Here is a 17,852-nt window from a genome sequence, read left to right on the forward strand (position 1 = left end):
ACTAAACTCAGAGATCGTGCTAAATAATTACACAACAAAATAACAATTCTACTCAATAAAAAACATAAAAATTTTAAACCAAAATACATATAGAAAATCTTACATTTCTTAAACAAAATTAAACATTTAACAATTTTTTATACATTTGTCACAAACAAATTGAAATAAAATAAAAATTACAAATTAAAATATTTTAAGTTATAATTGAAATTTGTAGACACTACTTAAAAAATAAACATTACATTCCAAATTATAAATAAATATAAATATTTAAAATTAAAATAAACCATGATAAATTACTATTCCAACTCCAACAACAACTAAACTCAGGGAAAGTGCAGGATAAAGAAAACCCACAATTATTTCCTATTCCTAACTCCAAAAAAAAAAAAATGGTACTTAATAAAAAAATATAGAAAAATAAATAATTTTAAACCAAAAGAAATAAAAAATATATACAAATTTACATTTCTTAAACAAAATTAAAAATGTAACACTTATTTTATAAATGGTCACCAAACTTTAAAATGATAAGATATAAAATAAATTATTAAAAAACTAAAATAATTCTAAAATTATAATTAAAGTTTGTAGTCACAAAAAAAGAAGAAAAAAAAAAAGAAAATCGAAATATTAAATTACAAATAAATGTAAATATTTAAATTTAAAAAAATCCATAATAAATTACTATTTCAACTAGAAATAAACATTCTACTTAATAAAAAAAATATAGAAAAATAAATTTTAAGACAAAAGAAATATATAGAAATGTACATTTCTTAAAATTAAAAATTTTACAGTTTTTTAATAAATTGTCACAACAAATTTAAAATATAAAATAAAATGATTTATAAATTACAATAAAATTAAAATTTGTAGACACTACTTAAAAAAATAAAAATATTACATTCTAAATTACAAATACATTTAAATATTTAAATTCAAAATAAACCATAATAAATTACTATTCCAACTCCAAAACCAACTAAACTCAGGGAAATTGCTGGATAATAACCATAATGAATTACTATTCCAACTCCAAAATCAACTAAACTGAGGGAAAGTGCTGGATAATAAAACCCCAAAATTACTATTCTAACTCCAAAACCAACTAACGGCGGGGAAAGTGCTCGATAATAAAACATAACAAATTACTATTCCAACTCCAAAACAAACTAAACTCAGAGATAGTGCTGGATAATAAACCCTAAAAGATTTCCTATTCCTAACTCCAAAACAAAATAAAATTCTACTTAATAAAAAAAAAAGGAAAATGGAAAATAGTTTTAAACCAAAAGAAATAAAATATATAAAAATCTACATTTCTTAAACAAAATAAAAAATCTATTAATAAATTGTAACAAAATTGTAACAAAATATAAAATAAACAATTAAAAATTAAAATAATTTAAAAATTATAATTACAATTTGTAGACCCCACTTAAAAAACCGGAATATACAAATATTAAATTCTCAATTACAAATAAATGTAAATATTTAGATTCAAATTATCAAATTTGTAATTTGTTTTTTTAAAACAAAAATAATTTGCACAAACATGTTTTTATATAAATATGTAAATTCATAAACTTCATATTTAAAAAAAATATTTTACATTCAATAAATATTTCTCAAATATTTCAAATATATAACCCCAAAAAATCTATTTTTTTTTTACAATTTAAAAATGTACGTTTTCTTTTTAAATATTTCGAAAATATTTTTATTAAGAAGGTCTTTTTAAACAACATTCTTAAATTACTCCACCCATTATCCCCTATAAACCCAACATCCTGCTACTAAATTTTTACAATTGTTTTTTTTTACAAAATATAAAAAATGTACAATAAATATTTTAAATTACTCCCCACCCTTCCCAATCACTTCACCACTGGATTCAAGCTAGACTGGCTGATGAGGGGTGTTACCTCGAAACTCGTCCCAGAATGCTCGTTTCTGGTCCAGGGAAGACCTGGCTTGGCAGTTTGGGCTGGGCTGTTCCCATGAGGCACAGGGTCAAGACTGATTTGCATATAGCTGGGTCTGAAATGGGGTGGCGAAGTGAGCTAAAGAACAATAGTGGATTAAACCCAGATCTGTAACTGAGGGTGAGTGACTGAAAAGTTTCAGCACTCCGTCCATCATCTCCTTGTGTTTGTTTTATTCACAAAATATGAGCATAAAGTTACTTCTTAGACTTGCACCTCTCTAACCCCTGAAAAAGGGTGGAGCTCAATTTAAGGTACTACTGACAAAAAGAAAAAGTAGTAAGTACAGCACCACATATGGGTAACCACTGTTACTTCAACACCCTCCCATACAAATTAAATGAGTTTAGGGACTTAAAATAAAATCCCAGAGTAAATAATGTTAAAATAAATTACATTTTTTAAAATAGTGAAAAATATAAATCAATATATTTTCAAGTTACAAACAATTCTAAAAATAAAACATTTATTATTCAATTACAAAATAACGTAACATCCATTTTTAGTTTAGACATTTAATTTAGCATTACTTTCTATCAATATATTAACTACTTTTAATTAATTCTATATATCACTTTTATTGATTAAGCCTGAAAACAAAATTAAATTTTGTACATTTAGGTGGGGTATTTTTTAAATTTAAACTTCAGAAAAATAATTATATTTAATTTAATATATTTAAATTAACAATTTCATTCAAAATTAAGTTTAATAGTGGTGTACCATTTTATTGTTCTACAGTTAAAATATATACAATTAATATTTAACATAACATTTTTTACTAATCCATTATTAAGTTTAATAGACTTTTTAAGTTTTCCCTATACTTTACCATGGGGAGCCCTTCACCTTTGAACATGGGATCCATTGGTGTTCTAATTCTTGCCGAGATTCAGTTACTCAATTCCAGAAAGCAAGGCCTCCAGCCAAAATGTAACTTTGTCCAGAGAACTAAGGGCCTCATTATGATGGCGGCAGACATCAGTCCGCCCGCCACCATAACGGTGATGGGACCGCCCACCAGACATGCGGCGGTCCAATTAGGATGCGCCCGCCATACTGGCAGGCGCATCGTGGCCTTTTACCATTGCGGACGGTGCTGCTGGCTGGAAAGGCCCATCAATCACCCACATCCTAATTTGGTGGGTGGTGCCTGCTAGGCACTGCCACCATATTAGTGGCCCAGCTCCTCCTGGCCGGCAATCGTAACGATTGCCGACCAGCTGAAAAGCGGCGGACGGACTTTGCGTCCGCCGCGATATCCACCATCATCATAATATGGCGGGGGGTATTTCTCATTCAGATGGCATAACGATCGCCACCGCCGGCCCGGCGGTGGCGATTGTTACGCCATCGCAATGAGCCCCTTAGGTTTTGGCTGTGGTTGCGGTAGGGGACTTTAAAACATTGTTGAGTTGATCGTGCATTTCCATGAGTCTGCAAATACACGTTTACTTTTGTATGCTTGATTGTTTGCCCTGGGCTGTGGTCACAAAGGTCTGGAAGGGGGGGGGGGGGGCACGGGGCATTTTAGGGCCTGGCCAGCCCATATTATCTTGGCCTACCACTAAACTACCCAGGTAATTGACACAGTAGTAGTAGTAGTAGAGGTGCGGGAGAAGTTTAAAAAGTGAATGCGCGGGGGCATGGCCAACCGCCGATGGGAATGGCCGCAGGGTAACTGAGCTCCGCTGCACCACTCCAGAGAACATCAGTCTAACTTCATCCGCCCTGGCCGAAATCTTCTCTTGAGGGGATGACGGCAGCTCATGGTGTGTGGTCTTACTGCAGACGAAGTTTGAGCACCTTTGGAGAAGACAGATAGAAGCTACATCCAGCACCAGCTCTGATGGTTGGGGCCGAGCCGAAGGACAGTAACGCCTCCCGGCGCAGGAACTTCATGCGAGACTGTGGCGGCGGCCTGGGTCGCGATCACCCTGCAAGTGCGCGCGGGCGGCACAGCCGTTTTTAGAAGGTGTGTTGAGCGGGTGCCACATAGGACCCTGATCAAGGAGGGTGCCGCGAGGGGCGAGTGGGGCCCTGATACGGGCCGAGACAGATCCCCGCTCCATTGTGACCGGGACTCAGACGTTGCGGCTGGCTTCACCGGGGCCTTTCCTCCTTGCTGTTGGTCTTCTCTGGAGTGCCCGTTGAGTGACGTGTGCGGACTGGAGGACCTGTGAGACTACCGGGCACCCGCTGGCCGGATTGGGTGACTCCCGTGGAAACTAGCGGACCTTAAGGGGAGTAAGTGTGATGCTGTGGTGCACGGAGGCCTCGTGGGAGCCGCAGGGCCCGTCTCTGGGCCCGGACTGAGTTGACCCCCTGTGGGTGTTGGACGGGGGGACCGGAGAAACCTTGGGCCCATTTTGCATACAGTGGTGGGAACCCACAGGCGACCTTTCCTGACCCATGAGAAAAAGGGGTATCAGAAGTGGGCCTCAACAGTACTGTTGAATCGTGGTGGCTCCTTTCGGCCACACCCCAGGCTGCCGCTCTGGTCTGTCCCAGTGCCATTCCATCAAATAGTCTATATCATGCCTGACAAGAGGTGATTACATCTGGCCCATGGCATACAACACCGTTCTGAGACTCCCGACGATCGTCTGGTGATCATTCTGGACCACGCGCATCTCACTGGGGTACCATCAGGAGAGGCATTGGTTAAACGATTGGGGTTGCACCTGCCAAACCCGACAGGCCGGGTGGAGGAATTCACTGCAGGCAGCGGTGAGTAGTGGGTGCAGCTGGACTCCCCCCTGTTACCCCCTGTGAGAGCCAACATGGCGACGGGCCGCAGAGGGCGAAATGCGACGCAGGCCAAGCCAAGCCAGACAAGTTGGCTTGGCAGAAACATCAGGGTGAGGACCACGGAGCGGCTGTGGCCCACAATGAAACAACCGAACCCACGAACAAAGACCTCCTTACAGCGATCACCGCAGTGCGTACCTCTCTAGAGACTCAGATTGATACGGTCGCCACGGAGTTGATCCTGATAAGGAAGGACAAGTGGCGGATGGCGGAGCGTGTAAGCAAGGTCGAAGCTACTACGGCTGAACTGGGGACTGACACCACCCTCCTAAAAAAGCAGGTTTCTGAACTGCGCACCTCTCATGATGCCTTGGCTCTACAACTAGATAACTACGAAGGTAGGATGAGGCGTAACAATGTCCGTATTCTTGGAATTCCGGAGCAGGCGGAGGGGCAAGCAGGGGACCTCTTTGTAGAGGAACTCATCCTGAAACAGCTTCAGCCACGTGGTCTGTCTAAGTGCTTCTCCTTCGAACGTGCACAACGTGTACCTGGGGGAAGGCTGAAACCGCGGGTGCTCCACCCCGACCGCTCTTGGCTCGCGTATTTAATTTTCGTGTCCGAGATGTGATCCTCCAGACTGCTCGTCGACCCTCCCCCCCCCCCCCGTTGACAATCGAAAACAGCTGGGTACACATTCTTTCCGGACTTCACATTGGGGGTCCAGAAGCAAAGGCGTAGCTTCTTGGAGGTGAAACGGGCGATCAGGAGATCAACTACACCATGATGTTCCCAGATAAACTCCGTGTCGAATCTGAGGTCAAGCTATGGTTCTTCACAAAGCCGGAGGACGCCTGGGATTGGCTCAAAGGCTGGCGGACCGCTGGCAAGAAACAGCTCAAGTCTCCGGCTGCAACAACTGGAAATGGCGACTGGCGGCAACAGCGGCGTTCTCCGCACTCGGATTCAGACTCTCAGGAAACCGTGGGGTGACTATGAACATTGATTTCTGATAATAGTCTGATTGATGGCCCGCTGGTTCTTCCTGCTTACTTGGGAATTATCGTGGCTTTGACTGTATTAAGTTAGGCACTCATGCCTGTCTGGGGCCTCTGACGACCCCATGATTTTGAGCGGTCGATAACATAAGTTTATATATGGTTTTGACTTAAAAATGGCAAAATGTGCCCCTAAACCATTATGTTACTAAAGTGATGCCCAAAGGACCTAGAGGCTGGGGCTGATTCTTGGTGTTGAGCAAAGTGGTTTCTGGGAGTGGGGTTGCTCACGTACCCGAAGTTGACAAGGGTGGGCGACAGGCACTCTGCAAGTTGGGGGGGTGGGGTGGGGAGTTTTAGGCGCGCTGTGCAGGGAGGCAAGGTGGGGGGGGTTCCAGTTTGGATGGGGAGGGGGGGTTGTTTCACATGTTTCCTTTTTTTTTCGCATTGGTGCATCATAACTCTTGGCATGCTAATACTATACATGTTCCTACAATCTGCTATACATGTAGACATTATTGGCGCTGCCCTAGGCAAAGAGTTGATTCGTGTCGTGCCTGGCAGGGCGTTCCCTGCTGTCCTTTCTGGGTGGGTCCATCCGAAAGTATGATCTCTTCATCGCAAATGTTTGATGGCGCCTGGTAGAGGACTTAGTGTGGCCACTTGGAATGTGAATTGACTGGATCAAGATCAAACTGGGTATTGTTTCGCGCTATGTTAAAAGACAAGAACTGGATTTGGTAATGTTGCAAGAGACTCATTTGGTTGGAAATTCATGCATGGCCCGGAATAGGAAGGGATACAACATGGTGGTACACTCTGGGTTTTCATCGGGATCCAGAGGAGTGGGGGTTCTTCTTCGGAGGGGTTGCCCATACATTACGCATAATACATGGACTGACACTCTGGGTAGGTACTCAGCCGTTACAGGCACATGGGAAGGACGCACCCTGAATATAGTCTCAGTCTATGCCCCCCCAGGTCTACAGCAATGGACACTACGTGACATTGGGACGCTGTTAATGGAACTACCATGGGAGGTGACTTCAATTTAACGATGGATGGCTCTAGGGATCGTCTCCCACCCAGAGATGACCCGGCACGAGGCTCGCAGCTCCAGGAGTTTGCCAACGCCCAGGGTATGGTAGACATTTGGAGGTGGCTGAACCCCACACACACACTCACCACACCTTTCAATCAGGAGCACTTGGAAGTCAATCCCGCATTGATTACATCTTCACTCACGCCCAAGACATATATACTTTCAACGAGGCCCACTGTCTGGCACGAGGAATCTCTGATCACTTACCTCTTAACGACTTTTGGCTAATCAAGGACTAGGCAACCAGGCTCTATCAAGATACAGCCATGGGCGCTTAAAATACCTCACATTAGGGATACCCTCTTGCAGGACACGGACTAATATTTTTAAGAAAACGTGGGGTCGGTGACCTCGGCAGTGACGCTCTGGGGGGCGTTTGGAGCGGTAATTAATGGCAGGGCACTATCCTTGACGGTGGGGCATCGAACCCAACGCTCCCGAAGGGTGGTCGAAATAGAAACAGACATACTAGCCCTGGAGAAACAAACCCTTTTGCAGGCCCCTGATCCCACTATACAACACTCTCAAAATCAGGCAAGATTATAGACAGATCCTTTTGGAGGAAGCCACGATGCGCTCCTTGACTACCCGGCATCTAATTTATGAACAGGGCGAGCGTACAGGCAAGCTCCTGGCTTAGCTGGAACATAAGGAGCAGGTGACACGTTGGGTTCATGCGATAGCTGGTCCCGATAAGGTGCTCCTTACCGATCCTCAGGAAACCGCGACTACATTTGCCTCTTACTTCGAAGAAGTTTATAGGGTCCCCGATGCCTCTCAGGCCCCACTATCGACTGATCTACTTGCCACTATCAATATGGCGTGCCTTTCCCCGCAAGATAGGGACGCCTTAGAGGCAGACATTGCCGTTAAGGAGATTCAAAAAGCTATAATGGGGTACGCTCTGGCAAAGCGATGGGCCCTAATGGACTTCCCATTGAGCTCTTCAAGCCCATGTCTGCAAAATTAGCACCCCATCTTTTGGGCCTATATAACGAATGCTACCAGTCAGGGCTCCTTCCTGCTGATATACGTACGGCAGCTATAGTGGTTGAACACAAGCTCAACAAACCAGCGGAAGATTGCAAATCGTATCGCCCAATATCCCTACTCACAGGAGAATCTTAAATCCTTGCCAAGCTCCTGCCTAATCGAATCCTCCCTTATATCACCGATTTAATTCACCCAGACCAATCCGGCTTTATGCCGGGTAGGAATACAGCCAGAAATCTACAACAGGTGCATGGGGCCCTGGGAAGACTCGGTACTATTGAAGAGAAAGCAATCCTGTTATCCCTCGATGCCACCATGGCGTTTGATACCATTGAATGGGACTTCCTCTTCGCTGTGTTGAGTCACGTAGGATTCGGTCCCCAGCTGATAGGCTGGATTAAGCTACTATACACACAACCCACTGCATACGTCACTGTTAATCATCGCTCGGCCACTTTCCCCCTCCACCGAGGCACAAGGCAAGGTTGCCCGCTGTCCCCACTTCTTTTTGACCTTGTATTGGAGCCACTTGCGGTCTGGATCAGGGGAGATCCGGGTGTGCGGGGATTCAAATGGACGCACTATCACGAAGATAGCATTTCCCTATACGCGGACGATATCCTCCTCTATCTAACTTCTCCAGCACGTTTGCTGCGGAGAGTACTCCATATATTTCATATATTCGGAGCGCATTCTTGTTATCGGATAAACTGGTCCAAATCCCAGATGTACATACTGTGGGGCGAGCCCCACCCAGCCCGAGGGGATATGAGATACCGGTTGCCACTCAAGGCTTTTGATATTTGGCAGTTTTTGTAACCATAGATACCAAAATCTTTTTGGAGCGAAATCTATTGGAGCCTCTCCAATGACTAAAATCAGACACCCGACATTGGCATTCTCTCCCTCTCACCCTTTTTGAATGTGCATCCATGTTTAAGATGCTCGCGCTCCTGCGTTTTCTTCATGCACTTCAAAATGCCCCATATCCAATCCCAGACTCATATTTTGCCCAAATCAACAATGTGGTGCGGGGATTACTTTGGGAGGACCGTCCACCTCGGATTGCTGTGAACAAACTCACCATGGGATGGTACGACAGGGGGATAGGATTAACTGACATACGGCTTTACTACCAGGCATCCCAATTGACGGCAATTATTAGTTGGGTGTTCGGCCCACACGGCGATCCAAATCTCCGAACCGATCACTGGCTCATGGGACGAGGGGGCTATAATAGGGCGTTGTATACCAACCCCCGTAGACTTAACTTGACAGGCCCCATGGCTCGCACGGTTGAAATATGCCACAGAATTACGAGGAGACTGGGGTGGCATAACTGCCTAATGAAAGCAACTCCGTTATGGGAACCAGATATCCTGGATTCTCTCAGTAAATGCCCCGGGTTTGATAAGTGGGACACTATCGGGATCTCTACTGTACCCCTCTCCCTGACTCTTCTCCATTGGAGGATCGGTTGTTATTGGATCCAATGGAGCCCAAGGCCATCTCCCTAACGATTAAAAAAATTGGTCAAAAAATTGGTTAAAAAAAAATAAAATAAAATAAATCGCACTGATCCTATCCATAAATTACGTACAAATTGGGAGTCTGATTTGGGTGCTATAGACGAAGACGGGAGAGACGGCCTCGCCTCTCCTAGAGAGGTAGCAATCCCCATGCGTCTCCGCCTCATAGAACTTCAAATACTCCACCGGGTATATTTTGATGCTAAGCTACTGTTCCGACTGAGGAGGCGGTCAGATGTGCTCCGTCTTAGACACTGCACCCAAGTAGGCACTTTCATACACATATTATGGGAATGTCCACACATACAAAATTATTGGGAAAGGGTGACACGCCAATTGGCCAGGATGTGTGACAAGCCCCTGCATCCCTCTCCCAAACTCTGCCTCCTTAACATATGGGAGGCTACCGACCTTTCCCAGATGGAACAGGCGTGGGCCGCAATGGGGTGGATGATTGCAAAGCGTAATATAGCACAGAAGTGGGGACAGGACACTAGTCCACAGGTAACAGACTGGGCGAAAGTTATGGACTGTGTAATGATAGCTGAGAAAACTGTCTTCAAGGGATGGGGATGGCCCAGGAAATGGGATAATAAATGGGGAAAATGGAACAAATACTGAGGGGACATCTGCATATCCCCAACAGTGGAAATGCGGCGTGAGAGGAAAGCACTAATGGCCCGCCTCACGATTGATACTGGGCCCCCTTCACCGGCGATATGACACATGGGTAAGTGTGTGACCCCAAGACAGCATTCTAGTATGGTATATACGGTTCTGATCCATCTACGTGTTGTGGGGAGAGTCAAGGGCCCCCCGGGGATAGCAAACGGATGTAATACTTTACACACTGTATGTAATGTTTTGATGCCAATGTCTTGTTTTCCTCAGTGGACATGTCAGTACGATGCATAATATTTGTACTGATGCATTTTCTTATAAATAAAAACAGTTTAAAAAAAAAATAAGTGAATGCGCAATTAAAAGGCCTGTAAATCCTGTTTTTTATCTTGTCACATTTGCTGTCGATTCAAAGACAGAGGTCAATTGTCAGGCTATGTCTTCTGACAAATTGCTGCTTAGAATTTTAACATAGAGATGTTGTTTACTTTTCTTTCTCTTGCTACAAAATGAGAGAAATTTGTTAGGTGATCTATGTAACACTCTCATTGGGGTTAAGGGAGTGCCAAAAGACTGTAGGATGTAAATTCTTTCTACTACATAACAAAATGTAAATAACTTTAAATGAACTGTCAAAATAATTCAAAATAAATTAGCAGTTATGGAAACACAAATAAAGCACATTCTGAAGTGTGATAGAAAAAAAGATTATTAGAATCTAAACAAATTTTGCTGATGCAGAAATGAAAGATTATATTTAATTGCAACATTTATATAGCGCTTACTATCCATATGTGGGGCACTGAAGCGCTTACCTACATGGATAGCACGCGACACCATAAATGGTGCGTAATTGGAAGGGAGTTATTGCTTTGTGATCCGATGTGGGAAGCGTTTCCATGTCATGTGTGATGACCACCGAAGTGCGGCTATCGTTTTATGGGAATTAGCACACAGCAGCAGTGTGGTGGATCATATGGTGTGAGACAGACAGACGCACAGTTTAAGGCATTTAGGGTATTCTGGCAGCTTTGAACAGCCCTTCAAGTTCCTTTACGGCACTTCTTATGATTGTGATCTACCTAGCTGGTTTCTGCACTGGGTTTTCCAATCAGAAACGTTGTGTATTGTTGTGGGTCTGAGCTGGCATGGTTGGAGGGAGAGAGAAGTGGAGAGATCTGCTGAGATGGTTATTGTTACTACCATCTCATGTCTGAGCGACACTATGAGATGTAAAGAAGCGGACATAGTTGATAGATATTTGGGACCTGCAGCAGTGGACTATATTAAAGTCCTTCAATTGAGCAGAAGTGCGCGACGGCTCTTTAGTTACTCCATGCCTGCTCATTTGGTGATGGCGGAGGATTGAGCTTGAGGGTGCAACTGACTTTACATGTTATGTTGCCAGCATGTGGGGTAATGTAGTCTTGGAAATAGCCACGTTTTAAAATGTGCTCAGGAGTATATATGCTACTAAATGCTTTGAATGCTAGCTGGTAGTGAATTCCAGAACTTGGCGGCTTGTACTGAAAAAGCAGTGCCATGCAGATTTCTTATGGTTAAGTGGTATGATAATTGGAGCAAGCCTGGAGCGCTGTGTCCTGTTTTGTGTATATTGCTTGAATTTACCTTGTGGGTATAGAGTTTTTTCAAGAGAGACTCTGTAGACAATGCAGTGTGTCTTGAACATAGCTCTATTAGCTACCTACAGCTAGAAGGGCAATTACAAGACGACAGCTATGGGGTAAAAAGAAAATGTTTCTGATGTTCTTATCAGAAACATTTTCTTTCCCAGTACTGTGGACGACCAGTTGAAGCCCACAGCATTGTGAATTGGTTACAACATATCAAATCAATGCAGCCTGATGTCCTGTCCAACAAGAATGAACACCAAGCTGCAGGAATAAAATGGCCACATTGCACTAACTTATTTGTCCCATTGTCATAGGGGACTTCTCCAGTTCCAGAAAGCCCATAGAATGGTAGGCTTCCCAGACTGGGGAACAGCGAAAAGCACAGTGGCTAAAGAAAGGTGGTAGCTGTAGCTCATGACCATGCACAGCCAAGTTAAAGTTTCAGTAGCCATGCATGGTTTACGGAGAAGAGGGCTAGAAAGAGAATCAAAACATTTTGAGAAAGACAAGAGAAGATAGATGTTCTTGGAAAGTAGAGGCGAAGGGCAGAACGTAAGGAGAGTAAATAGTAAAAGCAAGAGGGCAGTAAAGACAAGGGGAAGGTAGACAGTTGCACCAGCAAACAGAAAAGGGTAGTCCAGAAAAGGGTGAGAGAGGCAGTGGGGACAGAGATTAGGAGAGGAGGAGAGAAGAAAGAAAGTAAAATAGACCCTCAAGGAGCAAAACGAGAGCTAGATGCACATGGCAAAAAATGCTAAGCAATGGCACCCCCATCCTATTTGTTAATACATGCTCCTGGTGAGAAGAAGAGATGACTTCTCTTTGAATGCATACCAGCCTAGTCTACTTTTGCTGGTAGAGTTGCTGGAAAGTACAACCTACGTGCTTGGAAGTTCATGTTCTATTAGGACAGCCTCCCTAACTGACTCACAATGTGACGCTTGACTTTTAACTACACCTGTAGGAATGTGAACAATCCGTCTGCAAGTAAATATTTTCCATTTCTAGTACACATGGCAGGCTTCCATGCTTTCAACAATCACCACTCCGCAAAGTGCATGCTCGTCTAAGCGATCGAGGGTGCTACGTTCATGGTTCTATGCAAGGTCTACTGCATGGGAAAGAGAGGAGACTGTCCTTATTTCTGTAAAAGGAGACTGTCCTTATTTCTGGAAGTGGAGAACTCAGAAGCATACAAATTGGAGGTACCATGCAAGGATCATCAAACACAAGAGATAATCACAGAGAGGGAGTGAAGCTGCCTGCCCACCTATAGCTCCTCTAACTGGAGATAGAACTGGTGTCCTCATCCAGGCCACAGGCCTCAAACAGACCCATTCCAGGTCACACAAACACCTATCCCTTAACATGCCTACCTGTCTTGCTGTTGGCGTCCGAGGAAGGTCTCCTTTTGTACAGCACCTTTCACTCAACCTGTCTGTAACTATGAGGGGAGTATGCCAATTTCGGAGCCTCAAGTCTATGCAGTTTTAACTGGTACTATTGATCAAATTTCATTGAACGATATATTTTTTTCACAACCTTATGGTGCAATTCATTGAGGAAGCTTCCCAACTTGTCCTGTAAAATTACACTTCAATTCTATTTAGTTTTCATCACTGTTGCAGCTTTACAATGTTTAAAACAGTTTGTTCGCACTAATTTACAAAAATGTATTTGTCAGATATGCTCCAAGTGCTCTGAAAATTAGTAGCAAGTTAACAACTTCACTTATGAAGTTGGGTGGAATTAGTAAACTCCATACTTTACAAAGCGGATCAAGCTTCCTAACTTTACTTGAGGTGAGGTTTATCCCTACAGATCTTCTAGGCATGATGATTTCCTAATGCAAAATGTTCCAAGAGGGATATCCTACATCAAAAATATGCTGAGTGTGGAGGCTGGACATCCACATCCTAAGGCAAGAGGCGTGGGAGGAAGGGCTTTGAGCTGAGGCCAGCTCATTAAAAAAAAAAAATGATTTCATAAACTTCGCGTTTCACACATCTCGAAATGTTTAGAAAATACACTAAGCTGCAAGTCAGCGGCATTACACCTCTCTACTTTAAATACCATTTTATTGATAGGATTTAAGGATTCCATGTATTCCTTCCATTGAATCACACTAAGTGCATCCTGAATATCAAAACAAGAATACTGATGGCACAGAATATAAAGGACCGAATAAACAAAACCAAAATATTGACAAGTATTCATTTTCTATATCTTTACTGCACATATATGTACTTACTTGGTATGTATATCTTCATAGTATGTAGATGTGGAGTTAGGAATAGTAAGTCTGTACTCTCGAATATGCACTTACATTTTGATGTTCTGTCCTCAATACTTTTGTACCAGGATATTCTGGAGATCCATAGTTAGGAGTACCACCAATCTCTCCAATAATAAAAAAGCATCAAAAACCAATGTGTGCTTTAAAACCTTGCATACTGTACCCTTTTCCCTACAAGTATTTGGGAAAAGAATGCACAGATTTAATGTTTGGTCACAGTTGAGGACCGTGCCACCCCCTAAAAATATACTTCTGCTTGTCCCTCAATTGTTTGATCTTCTTACCTCTCTCTTTCATGATGCAATCTCTTACATCAGTTTCTTATCATTCTGGGTTCGTACAGTTTTTGTTTTTCTGCTAAGTTTGCTTTTCTGATTTAATTTGCAATTTTACATCAGTGAGGATTGCAGGGTGGAGCAAGGTCATTGGCAGGCATGACTGTTGTGGGGGATACTGCCCCATTTCTTTCTTAGTCATCTCTGATCAAACAAAAGTAGGTACATATAGTTGGTTATTCTTAAATATTCTGCTCCTTTCTGAGATCTTAAACTAGTTCTTCACGTTATAAGGATCTTCACTGGTAGAATGACAGATTCACATGCTCGGTCTTTTACAATTTTTCACTGTGTGGTTAACTCCAATAATTGGAGTATAACTGAAATTCGAGATAAGCTGAAATTAAAGTTGCTTGGTTCTGCTATTTGCCCCTGAGCCCACTTAATACTCAAGCAACCAGCAAAGACACAATTAAAAATGTTGCATCAACTGGAGTGTGTGTGTGTGTGGGGGGGGTGCAGTGGGAGAGAGTAATTTGGAGTAAATATCAAAAGAGCTTCCACTTTGCCAGTATTCCACACTAAATAGAGTCCGAGCTGGACCAGAGAACTTGTTGGAAACGTGTTCTGCAAGCTATAATTAGATACAAAGAGATAACAAATACGAATAAAGCTGGTTTTCCCCAGTCTTTCTCAATTCCCTCTTTGCTTTGCCACTACTCCACTTAGGATTCTTTAATGTTGTACTGTTAGTGTTTTAGCATTCTGCCTTCCACATTTGGGAGACATTAGCAGGAGCCAAATTGCATGCTGACCTTAATTTAGCCCTTTGTTTTTATTTCTCCTTTGTTCCTGCTCACTGCTTTAGTTACAGGTCCCCTTCTCAGTCAGGGTTTCCTGCATGCATCAATTAATTATAGCATTCAGTATAGCTTTTTCTCCATACAATTAGGTGACATGGATCATAAAGGCCTAGTGCGACCTGGTGTGCTCTGACTCAGTCTGATTCAGGTTGAGTAATCCACCTCCTGCCTTCGAGGCAGTGTGTTATGATACAGTTGATTGGAGTCTGTACAAAACTCTCTGGGGACGTAGTGTAGAGAGGTTTGTTAGAGTGTATGGAGGCCTGGCTTGGCCAATATTGACTTAATTCAATCTAATTCTTCCTCCTTCAATCAGCATGCAGCTGTGTGGTGTGTGTGTGTGTGGAAACACTATCAAACATGTGGTGCATGCCTCCTTCACTTTCCTTCCTTCGACGCTGCTGATGTTGCAGCCGCATGCTTAGATATCAGTGCTCAATACTATGTGCTGGTTAGCAGATTTGTTGGTGAGTCAGAAAGGGGAAAGAGTGCATCTGGTGCAGCCTCTCATGGCACACACATGCTGCTCTTCAATGCTCCACTCTGATTCTGTTTAATGTATTTTAGGTTTGTCTGCCTGCCACTCTCTTTCTGTAATCTCTATGTTCCGGTCTTACTCTCTCAATTTTGTGCCTCCAATCTCTCTAAATCTAGGATGTTTCTTTGACTCTCAACTGTGCCTCAGTCTGTCTATTCAGTCAAGAATACTTTATTTCGACTCTAAAAAGAGCCATAAAATATTAAAGACACATTTTCATTTAGCAAAAAAGCAGTAAATCAGCACACACAACAGTTACAAGTTTTTAAAATAATCAATATTTTCTTCGAATCTTAAAAACAGTGAAAAGATCATTTAAAATACAATATATGGTCTCAACTGTACCTAGAGAAAGTAAAAACTCTATTGCCATATTATAATTCGTAATACCTGCAGCAAGTAATAATGGGCGAATAAACGGCTTCCTCTGACGGAATAAAATCTGAAAAAAGAATAAAGTGCATAGTGCTTTGCGGTGAATGACTATCACATGGGACAAACTGGGAGTGAAGCAAACCACGAGCCTTGGATAGGGAAGGCAACTAAGAAGTGTATTGTTTTTAACCGCAACCTTGTCAACAGAAATTTCCATCTTTCATTTAGGTCAATTTGGAGATACAAGGCAGGTTCTCTTTTGGTTGAGTAAGGCGCTCTGACTGATTTGTCTCACTGCATATAGGGCCAACCTGAACATAACTTTGGAAAAAGAGTGACTTTATAGTGGCAGACGATACATTTTGTAATGTGTAGGGGTTTGTATAATATTCTATAACACCCATTTTGGAGAAACACGTTCTGACATACCTAAGCCAAGGTATGTCTAAGCTATTATCCAACTTCATGCAGTCTGTCAGTATTGTTCTACAGAGGGCAGCCTCTGGATTCTTCCAGGTTTTTAGACAAAGCAACAGCGGTTGAATCGCAATATGGTCTTTCAAGTAACTCAGACCAACTTCCTCATGACAAAAGGAGACAGAGGCACTCTGGGGTACTGAGAGAAACCGTCTTAGAAACTTGTTCTCTATTATTTGGAGTGATTTGCAGTTTACGTATCCCCAGACCCCCCCCCCCCCCCCAATAAGTTACCACAGAAAGGCTTTTGCTCTTAAAAATAAATAAAATCTCCTCAGATGGTTTACATCCCAGTCTTTTAGCAAATCTAAAAATGTCATCAATCGATTTCTGAAATTGCATGATTCTAATATCTAAAGCATGTATCCAGTTAAAATGAGCATCAAATGGTACCCCAAGTTAAGTAAAATATGGAACCTTCAGCCCCAGTCCCCAAGTAAAAATAATCTTGTTTTGGCTTTTTTTGTACCACATTTCATAATGAATGATTTCGTACAGTTCACTTTTAGCCCTAGGTTATTCATAAAAACGTTAAAAGAATCTAGCAGAGTTTGTAGTTTATTTGCTGTCCTGGCTATCAGGACAGCGTCATCAGCATATAGGAGGACAAGGATTTGGCACATATTACATCTTGGGATATCCTTTCCCGCCTTACATAGTTGGTCTCCCAGCCCGTTAATATATAATAAATTTAAAAGAATGGTGCCAAAACACAGCCCTAGCTTACCCCTATATCAGAGGGAAATCCTTCTGTCAAATCTCCCTCTGTCTATTACTTTTTTATCCATATGACTTGCACTTATGCCTATGAGGTTTCTCTATCTTTTTGCCTCCTCTGTGCCTCACATCGCTCTCTCACACCTGTATCTTTGCAGCCAGTATTCATTGCACTCATCCTTTGTGCCACTTGGTCTCTACCTAACCTTTTTCTTTTCACCAGTTAGGTGCAGCTTGCTCTTTTGCCTGTGTTGTTTTCTTTTACTTTCTAAGACGCTGTTACCTTGTTTTCTATCTAAACTTCTCTCACTTGCTTCTCTGTCCTGTCCTATTCCCACCATAGCCCTCCTCCTTCAGATCATCCTACAATGCCATCCCTGCCCTGAGGCAAGAGTTGGCCCTGGAGATGGTGTGAAGTAAAAGATTTTTCCAGCTCTTCCTGGTCTCTCCCTTTCAAATACCCAAACCCAATCTACTTTTTTGGGCTGAAGAAGATAAGAACATGGGAGAAGTTACTCAGCATGTTAGATCCTTCACTCCCTTGTCTCAACAACAGAGGACAGGATTCTAAAGTAAGTTCTGCAAGGGAAGGGCTAAGAGAAGGTCTCTTAGTGCTTCCATTACTGTTCCCACCTCCCAATTAGATACTTTGTATCTAGTGGGGCAGCAGAGGGTGGCTCCCCAACCCATCTCCC

The 17,852-nt window shown here is 42.5% G+C and overlaps 1 protein-coding gene across 7 annotated transcripts in view; it reads right to left on the reverse strand.

The window, feature by feature from the left end:
• The window catches only part of LOC146811566 (telomerase protein component 1-like), a 1,575,504-nt gene that overhangs the window by 1,122,420 nt on the left and 435,232 nt on the right, over window positions 1–17,852 (reverse strand). The window lies entirely within an intron of this gene.

Source organism: Triturus cristatus, chromosome 7 (assembly GCF_964204655.1).
Source record: "Triturus cristatus chromosome 7, aTriCri1.1, whole genome shotgun sequence".
Classification (NCBI taxonomy): Eukaryota; Metazoa; Chordata; class Amphibia; order Caudata; family Salamandridae; genus Triturus; species Triturus cristatus.